This window comes from Lissotriton helveticus, chromosome 1_2 (genome assembly GCF_964261635.1).
Source record: "Lissotriton helveticus chromosome 1_2, aLisHel1.1, whole genome shotgun sequence".
Lineage (NCBI taxonomy): Eukaryota > Metazoa > Chordata > Amphibia > Caudata > Salamandridae > Lissotriton > Lissotriton helveticus.
The window spans coordinates 340,218,888-340,232,715 of record NC_136058.1 but is presented as its reverse complement, the minus strand read 5'-3'; the positions used below and the strand labels follow the sequence as shown (position 1 = coordinate 340,232,715).

Genomic DNA, 13,828 nt, shown 5'->3' with positions numbered 1-13,828 from the left:
ATATTTGCTATTAAAAAACCATTGAAATTCACTGAAAAAACCATAGGTTATAGACCATATATAGTTAGGAATTAGCATTTACAAAACCTTGAAAATTCACTGAAAAAACCATAGGTTATAGACCATATATAGTTAGGAATTAGCATTTAAAAAACCTTATTTTACTCACACAAAACCATTGAAATTCCATATATAGTTAGTTGCACTAACTATATATTGCGCACCCGCAATCCACTGCTGATGATGTCACATATTACATCATTCATGACATGGTCAGTGACATCACTGATGACATCACTGATGACATCTCAAATGACATCACTGATGACATCTCACTTGACATCAATGATCACATCACTGATGATATCATTCATGTGACAATACAATGCATCTCCTCACATTTTAATATAACCTCTGTTTCACCCAGTGTTAAAAACAGAGTATAATTTTTGAAACCATTGACACACCAATACTAGTTACTACATACGTACTCACTGATTCCTACGTCTACACACACATTCACTCATTCACCCATACAATCATTCATACATACAATCACTCATGTTTACAACACAATCATATGCACTCATACACCTATACAGACACTCACACTCTGCCACTCATCCATGGAGTTACTCACACACCTAGTCAGTCCTGTAAAGAATCAATCACACTTCCATTTTCTACTCTATACAGTTAAACATAGAGCACCTTACGTTTTCAACCATATACTAACACATACTTACTCTCTTATACAATCATTGATACAAGTACACATTGATCTGTACAGAGTCACACACCTCCCATCCAGCCACACACACACTCAGTCTCCCATGCAAATACTTGGGCAATCAATCAATAACCCATATAGTTACTCATATAGCTACTGATCAACACATGCAGCAGTTTACAGAACAACAGACATAATGATGCACAAATTAAGACAGTTTAGTCACTAACCCATGCACTCAGTGAGACACATTTAATCACTCACTCATACATTCAGTCATGCACCTACTAAATCCTTCGTCCAGACACTTATACACCCACTCATTCTTCAATATGTAAGACATATTTTAACTTTACAGAAACATAGTCACTGGATGTTGTCATCAGTGATGTCATCAGTGATGTCATTTGAGATGTCATCAGTGATGTCATCAGTGATGTCACTGACCATGTCATGAATGATGTAATATGTGACATCATCAGCAGTGGATTGCGGGTGCGCAATATATAGTTAGTGCAACTAACTATATATGGAATTTCAATGGTTTTGTGTGAGTAAAATAAGGTTTTTTAAATGCTAATTCCTAACTATATATGGTCTATAACCTATGGTTTTTTCAGTGAATTTTCAAGGTTTTGTAAATGCTAATTCCTAACTATATATGGTCTATAACCTATGGTTTTTTCAGTGAATATATATATAATCAGCTCACTTTACCATTTGCAGCTTATAACTATTAGCCACCAGGGGTCACTACTAACCAAAAGCAGTCATTCTACTTGTAAATTGTGCCAATCGAGTGGAACAGCAGCCTAGGATTCACCACTGCTTCATCTCATTTTCCAAGAGAATGCAGATGTAAAGTGTTTTTGATGGTACGCCTGTGCATATTGAAATATTCAGAGCATATTCTGAATTTCAGTTAACACATCAGTAAGCATTTTGTCCATCAGTGAATTCAACCTTTTTTCTCAATCGGAATAGGCAAGGATAATGACAGATATATTTTACAATGTTAGAAAGTACATCATTTTATTTAATTGTGTGAATAAAATGAATCGCCTCCCCGTCGGGGAATTGAACCCCGGTCTCCCGCGTGACAGGCGGGGATACTGACCACTATACTAACGAGGACTTATTGGCATCAGTTAAACAGTGCTCACCTCCTTGGGGTTAAGGCATACCCTCGATCAATTCACAGTATTGTAATAGGCAGATTTGCTGCTTTTGGTTAGGACAAGTAATCTTTTTTCCTAAATATTACAATACAGAAATTCATAGCCAAAAACAATCAGTTTTATCAAGAAATTATTTCATTGAAATAAATATCTATCTATCGATCTGTCTATCTGGCTATCTTTCTAACTATCAATATATATATTTATATATATCTATATATATATATATAATCAGCTCACTTTACCATTTGCAGCTTATAACTATTAGCCACCAGGGGTCACTACTAACCAAAAGCAGTCATTCTACTTGTAAATTGTGCCAATCGAGTGGAACAGCAGCCTAGGATTCACCACTGCTTCATCTCATTTTCCAAGAGAATGCAGATGTAAAGTGTTTTTGATGGTACGCCTGTGCATATTGAAATATTCAGAGCATATTCTGAATTTCAGTTAACACATCAGTAAGCATTTTGTCCATCTGTGAATTCAACCTTTTTTCTCAATCGGAATAGGCAAGGATAATGACAGATATATTTTACAATGTTAGAAAGTGCATCATTTTATTTAATTGTGTGAATAAAAGGAATTGCCTCCCCGTCGGGGAATTGATCCCCGGTCTCCTGCGTGACAGGCAGGGATACTGACCACTATACTAACGAGGACTTATTGGCATCAGTTAAACAGTACTCACCTCCTTGGGGTTAAGGCATACCCTCGATCAATTCACAGTATTGTAATAGGCAGATTTGCTGCTTTTGGTTAGGACAAGTAATCTTTTTTCCTAAATATTACAATACAGAAATTCTTAGCCAAAAACAATCAGTTTTATCAAGAAATTATTTCATTGAAATAAATATCTATCTATCGATCTGGCTATCTGGCTATCTTTCTAACTATCAATATATATATTTATATATATATCTATATATATATATATAATCAGCTCACTTTACCATTTGCAGCTTATAACTATTAGCCACCAGGGGTCACTACTAACCAAAAGCAGTCATTCTACTTGTAAATTGTGCCAATCGAGTGGAACAGCAGCCTAGGATTCACCACTGCTTCATCTCATTTTCCAAGAGAATGCAGATGTAAAGTGTTTTTGATGGTACGCCTGTGCATATTGAAATATTCAGAGCATATTCTGAATTTCAGTTAACACATCAGTAAGCATTTTGGCCATCAGTGAATTCAACCTTTTTTCTCAATCAGAATAGGCAAGGATAATGACAGATATATTTTACAATGTTAGAAAGTACATCATTTTATTTAATTGTGTGAATAAAATGAATTGCCTCCCCGTCGGGGAATTGAACCCCGGTCTCCCGCGTGACAGGCGGGGATACTGACCACTATAATAACGAGGACTTATTGGCATCAGTTAAACAGTGCTCACCTCCTTGGGGTTAAGGCATACCCTCGATCAATTCACAGTATTGTAATAGGCAGATTTGCTGCTTTTGGTTAGGACAAGTAATCTTTTTTCCTAAATATTACAATACAGAAATTCCTAGCCAAAAACAATCAGTTTTATCAAGAAATTATTTCATTGAAATAAATATCTATCTATCGATCTGTCTATCTGGCTATCTTTCTAACTATCAATATATATATTTATATATATCTATATATATATATATAATCAGCTCACTTTACCATTTGCAGCTTATAACTATTAGCCACCAGGGGTCACTACTAACCAAAAGCAGTCATTCTACTTGTAAATTGTGCCAATCGAGTGGAACAGCAGCCTAGGATTCACCACTGCTTCATCTCATTTTCCAAGAGAATGCAGATGTAAAGTGTTTTTGATGGTACGCCTGTGCATATTGAAATATTCAGAGCATATTCTGAATTTCAGTTAACACATCAGTAAGCATTTTGGCCATCAGTGAATTCAACCTTTTTTCTCAATCAGAATAGGCAAGGATAATGACAGATATATTTTACAATGTTAGAAAGTACATCATTTTATTTAATTGTGTGAATAAAATGAATCGCCTCCCCGTCGGGGAATTGAACCCCGGTCTCCCGCGTGACAGGCGGGGATACTGACCACTATACTAACGAGGACTTATTGGCATCAGTTAAACAGTGCTCACCTCCTTGGGGTTAAGACATACCCTCGATCAATTCACAGTATTGTAATAGGCAGATTTGCTGCTTTTGGTTAGGACAAGTAATCTTTTTTCCTAAATATTACAATACAGAAATTCCTAGCCAAAAACAATCAGTTTTATCAAGAAATGATTTCATTGAAATAAATATCTATCTATCGATCTGTCTATCTGGCTATCTTTCTAACTATCAATATATATATTTATATATATCTATATATATATATATAATCAGCTCACTTTACCATTTGCAGCTTATAACTATTAGCCACCAGGGGTCACTACTAACCAAAAGCAGTCATTCTACTTGTAAATTGTGCCAATCGAGTGGAACAGCAGCCTAGGATTCACCACTGCTTCATCTCATTTTCCAAGAGAATGCAGATGTAAAGTGTTTTTGATGGTACGCCTGTGCATATTGAAATATTCAGAGCATATTCTGAATTTCAGTTAACACATCAGTAAGCATTTTGTCCATCAGTGAATTCAACCTTTTTTCTAAATCGGAATAGGCAAGGATAATGACAGATATATTTTACAATGTTAGAAAGTACATCATTTTATTTAATTGTGTGAATAAAATGAATCGCCTCCCCGTCGGGGAATTGAACCCCGGTCTCCCGCGTGACAGGCGGGGATACTGACCACTATACTAACGAGGACTTATTGGCATCAGTTAAACAGTGCTCACCTCCTTGGGGTTAAGGCATACCCTCGATCAATTCACAGTATTGTAATAGGCAGATTTGCTGCTTTTGGTTAGGACAAGTAATCTTTTTTCCTAAATATTACAATACAGAAATTCATAGCCAAAAACAATCAGTTTTATCAAGAAATTATTTCATTGAAATAAATATCTATCTATCGATCTGTCTATCTGGCTATCTTTCTAACTATCAATATATATATTTATATATATCTATATATATATATATAATCAGCTCACTTTACCATTTGCAGCTTATAACTATTAGCCACCAGGGGTCACTACTAACCAAAAGCAGTCATTCTACTTGTAAATTGTGCCAATCGAGTGGAACAGCAGCCTAGGATTCACCACTGCTTCATCTCATTTTCCAAGAGAATGCAGATGTAAAGTGTTTTTGATGGTACGCCTGTGCATATTGAAATATTCAGAGCATATTCTGAATTTCAGTTAACACATCAGTAAGCATTTTGGCCATCAGTGAATTCAACCTTTTTTCTCAATCAGAATAGGCAAGGATAATGACAGATATATTTTACAATGTTAGAAAGTACATCATTTTATTTAATTGTGTGAATAAAAAGAATCGCCTCCCCGTCGGGGAATTGAACCACGGTCTCCCGCGTGACAGGCGGGGATACTGACCACTATACTAACGAGGACTTATTGGCATCAGTTAAACAGTGCTCACCTCCTTGGGGTTAAGGCATACCCTCGATCAATTCACAGTATTGTAATAGGCAGATTTGCTGCTTTTGGTTAGGACAAGTAATCTTTTTTCCTAAATATTACAATACAGAAATTCCTAGCCAAAAACAATCAGTTTTATCAAGAAATGATTTCATTGAAATAAATATCTATCTATCGATCTGTCTATCTGGCTATCTTTCTAACTATCAATATATATATTTATATATATCTATATATATATATATAATCAGCTCACTTTACCATTTGCAGCTTATAACTATTAGCCACCAGGGGTCACTACTAACCAAAAGCAGTCATTCTACTTGTAAATTGTGCCAATCGAGTGGAACAGCAGCCTAGGATTCACCACTGCTTCATCTCATTTTCCAAGAGAATGCAGATGTAAAGTGTTTTTGATGGTACGCCTGTGCATATTGAAATATTCAGAGCATATTCTGAATTTCAGTTAACACATCAGTAAGCATTTTGTCCATCTGTGAATTCAACCTTTTTTCTCAATCGGAATAGGCAAGGATAATGACAGATATATTTTACAATGTTAGAAAGTGCATCATTTTATTTAATTGTGTGAATAAAAGGAATTGCCTCCCCGTCGGGGAATTGATCCCCGGTCTCCTGCGTGACAGGCGGGGATACTGACCACTATACTAACGAGGACTTATTGGCATCAGTTAAACAGTGCTCACCTCCTTGGGGTTAAGGCATACCCTCGATCAATTCACAGTATTGTAATAGGCAGATTTGCTGCTTTTGGTTAGGACAAGTAATCTTTTTTCCTAAATATTACAATACAGAAATTCTTAGCCAAAAACAATCAGTTTTATCAAGAAATTATTTCATTGAAATAAATATCTATCTATCGATCTGTCTATCTGGCTATCTTTCTAACTATCAATATATATATTTATATATATATCTATATATATATATATAATCAGCTCACTTTACCATTTGCAGCTTATAACTATTAGCCACCAGGGGTCACTACTAACCAAAAGCAGTCATTCTACTTGTAAATTGTGCCAATCGAGTGGAACAGCAGCCTAGGATTCACCACTGCTTCATCTCATTTTCCAAGAGAATGCAGATGTAAAGTGTTTTTGATGGTACGCCTGTGCATATTGAAATATTCAGAGCATATTCTGAATTTCAGTTAACACATCAGTAAGCATTTTGGCCATCAGTGAATTCAACCTTTTTTCTCAATCAGAATAGGCAAGGATAATGACAGATATATTTTACAATGTTAGAAAGTACATCATTTTATTTAATTGTGTGAATAAAATGAATCGCCTCCCCGTCGGGGAATTGAACCCCGGTCTTCCGCGTGACAGGCCGGGATACTGACCACTATACTAACGAGGACTTATTGGCATCAGTTAAACAGTGCTCACCTCCTTGGGGTTAAGACATACCCTCGATCAATTCACAGTATTGTAATAGGCAGATTTGCTGCTTTTGGTTAGGACAAGTAATCTTTTTTCCTAAATATTACAATACAGAAATTCCTAGCCAAAAACAATCAGTTTTATCAAGAAATGATTTCATTGAAATAAATATCTATCTATCGATCTGTCTATCTGGCTATCTTTCTAACTATCAATATATCTATTTATATATATCTATATATATATATATAATCAGCTCACTTTACCATTTGCAGCTTATAACTATTAGCCACCAGGGGTCACTACTAACCAAAAGCAGTCATTCTACTTGTAAATTGTGCCAATCGAGTGGAACAGCAGCCTAGGATTCACCACTGCTTCATCTCATTTTCCAAGAGAATGCAGATGTAAAGTGTTTTTGATGGTACGCCTGTGCATATTGAAATATTCAGAGCATATTCTGAATTTCAGTTAACACATCAGTAAGCATTTTGTCCATCAGTGAATTCAACCTTTTTTCTCAATCGGAATAGGCAAGGATAATGACAGATATATTTTACAATGTTAGAAAGTACATCATTTTATTTAATTGTGTGAATAAAATGAATCGCCTCCCCGTCGGGGAATTGAACCCCGGTCTCCCGCGTGACAGGCGGGGATACTGACCACTATACTAACGAGGACTTATTGGCATCAGTTAAACAGTGCTCACCTCCTTGGGGTTAAGGCATACCCTCGATCAATTCACAGTATTGTAATAGGCAGATTTGCTGCTTTTGGTTAGGACAAGTAATCTTTTTTCCTAAATATTACAATACAGAAATTCATAGCCAAAAACAATCAGTTTTATCAAGAAATTATTTCATTGAAATAAATATCTATCTATCGATCTGTCTATCTGGCTATCTTTCTAACTATCAATATATATATTTATATATATCTATATATATATATATATAATCAGCTCACTTTACCATTTGCAGCTTATAACTATTAGCCACCAGGGGTCACTACTAACCAAAAGCAGTCATTCTACTTGTAAATTGTGCCAATCGAGTGGAACAGCAGCCTAGGATTCACCACTGCTTCATCTCATTTTCCAAGAGAATGCAGATGTAAAGTGTTTTTGATGGTACGCCTGTGCATATTGAAATATTCAGAGCATATTCTGAATTTCAGTTAACACATCAGTAAGCATTTTGGCCATCAGTGAATTCAACCTTTTTTCTCAATCAGAATAGGCAAGGATAATGACAGATATATTTGACAATGTTAGAAAGTACATCATTTTATTTAATTGTGTGAATAAAATGAATCGCCTCCCCGTCGGGGAATTGAACCACGGTCTCCCGCGTGACAGGCGGGGATACTGACCACTATACTAACGAGGACTTATTGGCATCAGTTAAACAGTGCTCACCTCCTTGGGGTTAAGGCATACCCTTGATCAATTCACAGTATTGTAATAGGCAGATTTGCTGCTTTTGGTTAGGACAAGTAATCTTTTTTCCTAAATATTACAATACAGAAATTCCTAGCCAAAAACAATCAGTTTTATCAAGAAATGATTTCATTGAAATAAATATCTATCTATCGATCTGTCTATCTGGCTATCTTTCTAACTATCAATATATATATTTATATATATCTATATATATATATATAATCAGCTCACTTTACCATTTGCAGCTTATAACTATTAGCCACCAGGGGTCACTACTAACCAAAAGCAGTCATTCTACTTGTAAATTGTGCCAATCGAGTGGAACAGCAGCCTAGGATTCACCACTGCTTCATCTCATTTTCCAAGAGAATGCAGATGTAAAGTGTTTTTGATGGTACGCCTGTGCATATTGAAATATTCAGAGCATATTCTGAATTTCAGTTAACACATCAGTAAGCATTTTGTCCATCTGTGAATTCAACCTTTTTTCTCAATCGGAATAGGCAAGGATAATGACAGATATATTTTACAATGTTAGAAAGTGCATCATTTTATTTAATTGTGTGAATAAAAGGAATTGCCTCCCCGTCGGGGAATTGATCCCCGGTCTCCTGCGTGACAGGCGGGGATACTGACCACTATACTAACGAGGACTTATTGGCATCAGTTAAACAGTGCTCACCTCCTTGGGGTTAAGGCATACCCTCGATCAATTCACAGTATTGTAATAGGCAGATTTGCTGCTTTTGGTTAGGACAAGTAATCTTTTTTCCTAAATATTACAATACAGAAATTCTTAGCCAAAAACAATCAGTTTTATCAAGAAATTATTTCATTGAAATAAATATCTATCTATCGATCTGTCTATCTGGCTATCTTTCTAACTATCAATATATATATTTATATATATCTATATATATATATATAATCAGCTCACTTTACCATTTGCAGCTTATAACTATTAGCCACCAGGGGTCACTACTAACCAAAAGCAGTCATTCTACTTGTAAATTGTGCCAATCGAGTGGAACAGCAGCCTAGGATTCACCACTGCTTCATCTCATTTTCCAAGAGAATGCAGATGTAAAGTGTTTTTGATGGTACGCCTGTGCATATTGAAATATTCAGAGCATATTCTGAATTTCAGTTAACACATCAGTAAGCATTTTGGCCATCAGTGAATTCAACCTTTTTTCTCAATCAGAATAGGCAAGGATAATGACAGATATATTTTACAATGTTAGAAAGTACATCATTTTATTTAATTGTGTGAATAAAATGAATCGCCTCCCCGTCGGGGAATTGAACCCCGGTCTCCCGCGTGACAGGCGGGGATACTGACCACTATACTAACGAGGACTTATTGGCATCAGTTAAACAGTGCTCACCTCCTTGGGGTTTAGACATACCCTCGATCAATTCACAGTATTGTAATAGGCAGATTTGCTGCTTTTGGTTAGGACAAGTAATCTTTTTTCCTAAATATTACAATACAGAAATTCCTAGCCAAAAACAATCAGTTTTATCAAGAAATGATTTCATTGAAATAAATATCTATCTATCGATCTGTCTATCTGGCTATCTTTCTAACTATCAATATATATATGTATATATATCTATATATATATATATATAATCAGCTCACTTTACCATTTGCAGCTTATAACTATTAGCCACCAGGGGTCACTACTAACCAAAAGCAGTCATTCTACTTGTAAATTGTGCCAATCGAGTGGAACAGCAGCCTAGGATTCACCACTGCTTCATCTCATTTTCCAAGAGAATGCAGATGTAAAGTGTTTTTGATGGTACGCCTGTGCATATTGAAATAATCAGAGCATATTCTGAATTTCAGTTAACACATCAGTAAGCATTTTGTCCATCAGTGAATTCAACCTTTTTTCTCAATCGGAATAGGCAAGGATAATGACAGATATATTTTACAATGTTAGAAAGTACATCATTTTATTTAATTGTGTGAATAAAATGAATCGCCTCCCCGTCGGGGAATTGAACCCCGGTCTCCAGCGTGACAGGCGGGGATACTGACCACTATACTAACGAGGACTTATTGGCATCAGTTAAACAGTGCTCACCTCCTTGGGGTTAAGGCATACCCTCGATCAATTCACAGTATTGTAATAGGCAGATTTGCTGCTTTTGGTTAGGACAAGTAAACTTTTTTCCTAAATATTACAATACAGAAATTCCTAGCCAAAAACAATCAGTTTTATCAAGAAATGATTTCATTGAAATAAATATCTATCTATCGATCTGTCTATCTGGCTATCTTTCTAACTATCAATATATATATTTATATATATCTATCTATATATATATAATCAGCTCACTTTACCATTTGCAGCTTATAACTATTAGCCACCAGGGGTCACTACTAACCAAAAGCAGTCATTCTACTTGTAAATTGTGCCAATCGAGTGGAACAGCAGCCTAGGATTCACCACTGCTTCATCTCATTTTCCAAGAGAATGCAGATGTAAAGTGTTTTTGATGGTACGCCTGTGCATATTGAAATATTCAGAGCATATTCTGAATTTCAGTTAACACATCAGTAAGCATTTTGTCCATCAGTGAATTCAACCTTTTTTCTCAATCGGAATAGGCAAGGATAATGACAGATATATTTTACAATGTTAGAAAGTACATCATTTTATTTAATTGTGTGAATAAAATGAATCGCCTCCCCGTCGGGGAATTGAACCCCGGTCTCCCGCGTGACAGGCGGGGATACTGACCACTATACTAACGAGGACTTATTGGCATCAGTTAAACAGTGCTCACCTCCTTGGGGTTAAGGCATACCCTCGATCAATTCACAGTATTGTAATAGGCAGATTTGCTGCTTTTGGTTAGGACAAGTAATCTTTTTTCCTAAATATTACAATACAGAAATTCATAGCCAAAAACAATCAGTTTTATCAAGAAATGATTTCATTGAAATAAATATCTATCTATCGATCTGTCTATCTGGCTATCTTTCTAACTATCAATATATATATTTATATATATCTATATATATATATATATAATCAGCTCACTTTACCATTTGCAGCTTATAACTATTAGCCACCAGGGGTCACTACTAACCAAAAGCAGTCATTCTACTTGTAAATTGTGCCAATCGAGTGGAACAGCAGCCTAGGATTCACCACTGCTTCATCTCATTTTCCAAGAGAATGCAGATGTAAAGTGTTTTTGATGGTACGCCTGTGCATATTGAAATATTCAGAGCATATTCTGAATTTCAGTTAACACATCAGTAAGCATTTTGTCCATCAGTGAATTCAACCTTTTTTCTCAATCGGAATAGGCAAGGATAATGACAGATATATTTTACAATGTTAGAAAGTACATCATTTTATTTAATTGTGTGAATAAAATGAATCGCCTCCCCGTCGGGGAATTGAACCCCGGTCTCCCGCGTGACAGGCGGGGATACTGACCACTATACTAACGAGGACTTATTGGCATCAGTTAAACAGTGCTCACCTCCTTGGGGTTAAGGCATACCCTCGATCAATTCACAGTATTGTAATAGGCAGATTTGCTGCTTTTGGTTAGGACAAGTAATCTTTTTTCCTAAATATTACAATACAGAAATTCCTAGCCAAAAACAATCAGTTTTATCAAGAAATTATTTCATTGAAATAAATATCTATCTATCGATCTGTCTATCTGGCTATCTTTCTAACTATCAATATATATATTTATATATATCTATATATATATATATAATCAGCTCACTTTACCATTTGCAGCTTATAACTATTAGCCACCAGGGGTCACTACTAACCAAAAGCAGTCATTCTACTTGTAAATTGTGCCAATCGAGTGGAACAGCAGCCTAGGATTCACCACTGCTTCATCTCATTTTCCAAGAGAATGCAGATGTTAAGTGTTTTTGATGGTACGCCTGTGCATATTGAAATATTCAGAGTATATTCTGAATTTCAGTTAACGCATCAGTAAGCATTTTGGCCATCAGTGAATTCAACCTTTTTTCTCAATCAGAATAGGCAAGGATAATGACAGATATATTTTACAATGTTAGAAAGTACATCATTTTATTTAATTGTGTGAATAAAATGAATCGCCTCCCCGTCGGGGAATTGAACCACGGTCTCCCGCGTGACAGGCGGGGATACTGACCACTATACTAACGAGGACTTATTGGCATCAGTTAAACAGTGCTCACCTCCTTGGGGTTAAGGCATACCCTTGATCAATTCACAGTATTGTAATAGGCAGATTTGCTGCTTTTGGTTAGGACAAGTAATCTTTTTTCCTAAATATTACAATACAGAAATTCCTAGCCAAAAACAATCAGTTTTATCAAGAAATGATTTCATTGAAATAAATATCTATCTATCGATCTGTCTATCTGGCTATCTTCCTAACTATCAATATATATATTTATATATATCTATATATATATATATAATCAGCTCACTTTACCATTTGCAGCTTATAACTATTAGCCACCAGGGGTCACTACTAACCAAAAGCAGTCATTCTACTTGTAAATTGTGCCAATCGAGTGGAACAGCAGCCTAGGATTCACCACTGCTTCATCTCATTTTCCAAGAGAATGCAGATGTAAAGTGTTTTTGATGGTACGCCTGTGCATATTGAAATATTCAGAGCATATTCTGAATTTCAGTTAACACATCAGTAAGCATTTTGGCCATCAGTGAATTCAACCATTTTTCTCAATCAGAATAGGCAAGGATAATGACAGATATATTTTACAATGTTAGAAAGTACATCATTTTATTTAATTGTGTGAATAAAATGAATCGCCTCCCCGTCAGGGAATTGAACCCCGGTCTCCCGCGTGACAGGCAGGGATACTGAACACTATACTAACGAGGACTTATTGGCATCAGTTAAACAGTGCCCACCTCCTTGGGGTTAAGGCATACCCTCGATCAATTCACAGTATTGTAATAGGCAGATTTGCTGCTTTTGGTTAGGACAAGTAATCTTTTTTCCTAAATATTACAATACAGAAATTCCTAGCCAAAAACAATCAGTTTTATCAAGAAATTATTTCATTGAAATAAATATCTATCTATCGATCTGTCTATCTGGCTATCTTTCTAACTATCAATATATATATTTATATATATCTATATATATATATATAATCAGCTCACTTTACCATTTGCAGCTTATAACTATTAGCCACCAGGGGTCACTACTAACCAAAAGCAGTCATTCTACTTGTAAATTGTGCCAATCGAGTGGAACAGCAGCCTAGGATTCACCACTGCTTCATATCATTTTCCAAGAGAATGCAGATGTAAAGTGTTTTTGATGGTACGCCTGTGCATATTGAAATATTCAGAGCATATTCTGAATTTCAGTTAACACATCAGTAAGCATTTTGGCCATCAGTGAATTCAACCATTTTTCTCAATCAGAATAGGCAAGGATAATGACAGATATATTTTACAATGTTAGAAAGTACATCATTTTATTTAATTGTGTGAATAAAATGAATCGCCTCCCCGTCGGGGAATTGAACCCC

The 13,828-nt window shown here is 35.7% G+C and overlaps 8 non-coding genes across 8 annotated transcripts; all 8 read right to left on the bottom strand.

Annotated features, from left to right (window-relative positions):
• Window positions 1-1,792: 1,792 nt before the first annotated feature.
• TRNAD-GUC (transfer RNA aspartic acid (anticodon GUC)) lies at window positions 1,793-1,864 on the bottom strand. Its single transcript has one exon. It is a non-coding gene; the product is annotated as a tRNA-Asp (tRNA).
• Window positions 1,865-2,498: 634 nt separating this feature from the next.
• Window positions 2,499-2,570, bottom strand: TRNAD-GUC (transfer RNA aspartic acid (anticodon GUC)). Its single transcript has one exon. It is a non-coding gene; the product is annotated as a tRNA-Asp (tRNA).
• Window positions 2,571-3,912: 1,342 nt separating this feature from the next.
• TRNAD-GUC (transfer RNA aspartic acid (anticodon GUC)) lies at window positions 3,913-3,984 on the bottom strand. The gene has a single exon. It is a non-coding gene; the product is annotated as a tRNA-Asp (tRNA).
• A 634-nt stretch (window positions 3,985-4,618) lies between these two features.
• TRNAD-GUC (transfer RNA aspartic acid (anticodon GUC)) lies at window positions 4,619-4,690 on the bottom strand. The gene has a single exon. It is a non-coding gene; the product is annotated as a tRNA-Asp (tRNA).
• A 2,754-nt stretch (window positions 4,691-7,444) lies between these two features.
• TRNAD-GUC (transfer RNA aspartic acid (anticodon GUC)) lies at window positions 7,445-7,516 on the bottom strand. Its single transcript has one exon. It is a non-coding gene; the product is annotated as a tRNA-Asp (tRNA).
• A 2,048-nt stretch (window positions 7,517-9,564) lies between these two features.
• On the bottom strand, window positions 9,565-9,636 carry TRNAD-GUC (transfer RNA aspartic acid (anticodon GUC)). The gene has a single exon. It is a non-coding gene; the product is annotated as a tRNA-Asp (tRNA).
• A 1,342-nt stretch (window positions 9,637-10,978) lies between these two features.
• Window positions 10,979-11,050, bottom strand: TRNAD-GUC (transfer RNA aspartic acid (anticodon GUC)). The gene has a single exon. It is a non-coding gene; the product is annotated as a tRNA-Asp (tRNA).
• Window positions 11,051-11,686: 636 nt separating this feature from the next.
• Window positions 11,687-11,758, bottom strand: TRNAD-GUC (transfer RNA aspartic acid (anticodon GUC)). The gene has a single exon. It is a non-coding gene; the product is annotated as a tRNA-Asp (tRNA).
• Between the last annotated feature and the right edge of the window lie 2,070 nt (window positions 11,759-13,828).